We start from the raw sequence: 3,144 nt of genomic DNA, 5'->3' as shown, positions 1-3,144 counted from the left end.
CCTGTATGCAGAGGGGATAGTATTCATACTTAATTTGACAAGGCCTTCCCTCTCTGTTGATATTTTGAGCTATTACATCCATGATTATTGGTCAAGTTCATCAAATTGTAGCAATTTACCCTTATTTCCTTTATCAATTTTTTATTTTTATTTTTATTTACTTATTTGTTTATTTATTTATTTACTTTTTATCTTTCTCTAGTCAAGTTCTGATTATCAAGCCATCGAGGCTAGGTCAAATGGATCATCTTATTTCTTCACTGCAGCTTCCATCAATGTTGATTGTGGACCCAATTAAAATGAAATCTTAGACAATTTCAAACTTTTCTTTATTCATGATGATATTTTCTTATAGGTTCAGTTTGAGGATTTTTGTTTTATTTACATTGAAGTGCAATCCATACTTTACCATCTTTATCAGCTTTATTTTGAGCTTTCATCTTTTAGATCAGGTTTGTGTCATCCATATATTGCAGGCTGTTAATGAATCTTCCTCTAATACGGATGCAAAGTTTTTCTATATATACTAATCCAGGCTCTATAATATTTACTCAACACACTGATTGAAAAAGTATGGTGAAAAAATGTAACCATGACACAAACATTTTCTGATTTTAAATTGTTCAATGTCCCCTTGTTCTATTAGAGCAACTTCCACATTTTCTATACAGGCTCCTCATGAGCACATGAAGTGTTCTAGAATACCCAGTCTTTGCAATGTTATCCGTATTTTGTTATGATCTATGCAGTCGAAAACCTTTGCATAGTTCATAAAGCACAAGTAAACTTCATTCTGGTATTCTCATCTTTCAACAAAGATCCATCTGATATTAGCAATTATATCTTTCATTCCAGTTCCTCTTCTAAATCAGGCTTGCAGTTCCCTGTTGATATACTCCTGCAATCATTTTAGAATTTTTGTCAGCAAAATTTTACTTCCATGTGTTCTTAATGATATTGTTTCCACATTCTATGGGGTCACCATTATATGTAATGGGCACAGATATGGATATCTTCCAATAAGTTAGCCATTTATCTCTCTTCCAAATTTCATGTCATAGACAAGTGAGCACCTTCAGCACTTCATTATTATATTGAAACATTTCAATTTATATTCAGTCAATTACTGACAACTTCTTTTTGTTGTTGTTTGTTTGTTTTTTTGCCAATAGTGTCAATGCAGCTTGGACTGCTTCCTTCATTACCATTAGTTCTTTATCATATTATGCTTCTTGAAATGACTGAACATTGGTATAAGTCTCTGTATTCCTTCCAACTTCTTTTGATGCTTTCTGCATCATGCAATATTTTGATGACAGTATCCTTCAATATTGCAACACAAGGCTTTAAGTTTTCTTCAATTCTTTCAGCATGAGAAATGCTGAGTATGTACTTCTTTTTGGGTTTTGCAATTCAAGGCCTTTGCACATTTCATTACTCACAAATAGATAAGGGCTTGAAAGACGGTATTTGTACATTAGTATTTACCTTTGCTGAAAGCACAAATAAGAATGTGGTGAAGCATAAAGTGGGCAAAATGTGAGAATTTATTAGACATCATCAAATATTTTAGGACAATGAGTTGCTGGTCCTGGGGGCTCAGGACAATAGTGTCATGACTTCATGGTCAATTGGTAGGACATTGTACACAAAGACAATATTCTACATTCTACTTTGGTGATTGGCAACTGGGACCTTAAAAGTTTGTGAGTGGCCATCCAAGCTGCACCTGTTGGCTTCTCCATGGACAGAAGAAAGAAGAATGATGAGAACTGATTGAACTAATTGAAATCAATTAGCACAATGGGCTGATGAAATAGAGGAACATCAGTCTCCATGACTACGAGACCAGAAGAACTTGGATGGTTTTTGCCTTTCACTACAAACTGCTCTGAAATGTATCACATTAGAAGGTCCCAGAAACAATGGGAGAAAATGTGGAACAAAACTCAAAATTATTTATTTTTTAGATATTTGAAATATAACTTTATTCTTGTTCTAAATGATAAGGACTGGGAATGACAGTAACAAATAAGATTTCACCACTGAATAGTATGATGCTACTGTAGCAGTCGTGTATTGGACACTCAAAAAGGAAACAACTGCATTCCAACAGCTAGATAAGCAGGTCGAAAAAATGAAAGTGTTTTTTAACTGCCACCTTCACTCCAAAGCCCATTCATCTCCTTCAGCATCCCAAAGATTAACACATATTCTGCTTAGCTATATAATAATAAAGTGGCAAACACGCGGCACCATTGACATTACAGGGCTGTTGTTGTCAGGTGCCATCAAGTTGGAAATGACTCATAGTGACCCCTTGCACAGCAGAACGAAACAATGTCTGAGCCTGGGCCAACCTCACTAAAACTGCCACACTTGACACCATCAATGATGCCACCTGGCTGATACATCTCATTGGGGATCTTCCTCTTTTTCTCTGACCCTCCGTCATACCCAGCATGACGTCCTTCTCCAGCAGCATTACAGGGCAGTTGCCTATAAAACTAGACTTCTGATGTAGGGCTCCAGCTTCGTTCTCTTACAGGTCATCATCCTCGTCTGGGAGAGCAATTGTCTGCACGATCTCTAAATCATGTTCATATCATGCTGCCAAAGCTGGGTCTGTGACAACTTCTAGTGGGGCAAGAGCAAGCATTGTAATAAATTCCAAATTAGGATCTCCAATTAGTTTTCCATCAAGCCAAGGGAAAGGCTTTTCCAAGTTTTTTGCAGAAATGCCATAGTACTGAAGATTCTTCTTTCGGTGGAAGACAGTGGATTTTGCTTTAACTTTCCTGTCCTTGTGTCTACTTTGTTGTCACACAAGACAATAGAGATGTTTTCACATACTCGAACCAGATCCCTATGCCAGTTAGGCACGTTCTTGTAAGTAACTCTTGAGGTTACATCAAACATTATAATGGCATACTGGGTTTGGATATAATAGCCATCTCTAAGTACCCTAAATTCCTTCTGACCAGCCATGTCCCACACATTGAATTTAATCGGTCCTCCGTTAGTATGGAACACAAGGAGATGGACCTCAACTCCCAAGGTGGCTATGTTGTTGTCAGGTGCCATCGAGTCGGAACCGACTCATAGCGACTCCATGCACAGCAGAACGAAACAATGTTCGATCCT

General features: G+C 37.2%; 1 pseudogene; it reads right to left on the bottom strand.

Moving 5' to 3' along the window:
* Window positions 1-2,542: 2,542 nt before the first annotated feature.
* LOC102822399 lies at window positions 2,543-3,084 on the bottom strand (annotated as a pseudogene).
* Window positions 3,085-3,144: the final 60 nt, after the last annotated feature.

This window comes from Chrysochloris asiatica, unplaced genomic scaffold, assembly GCF_000296735.1.
Source record: "Chrysochloris asiatica unplaced genomic scaffold, ChrAsi1.0 scaffold00248, whole genome shotgun sequence".
NCBI lineage: Eukaryota > Metazoa > Chordata > Mammalia > Afrosoricida > Chrysochloridae > Chrysochloris > Chrysochloris asiatica.
This window is presented reverse-complemented; position numbering and strand designations above follow the sequence as displayed.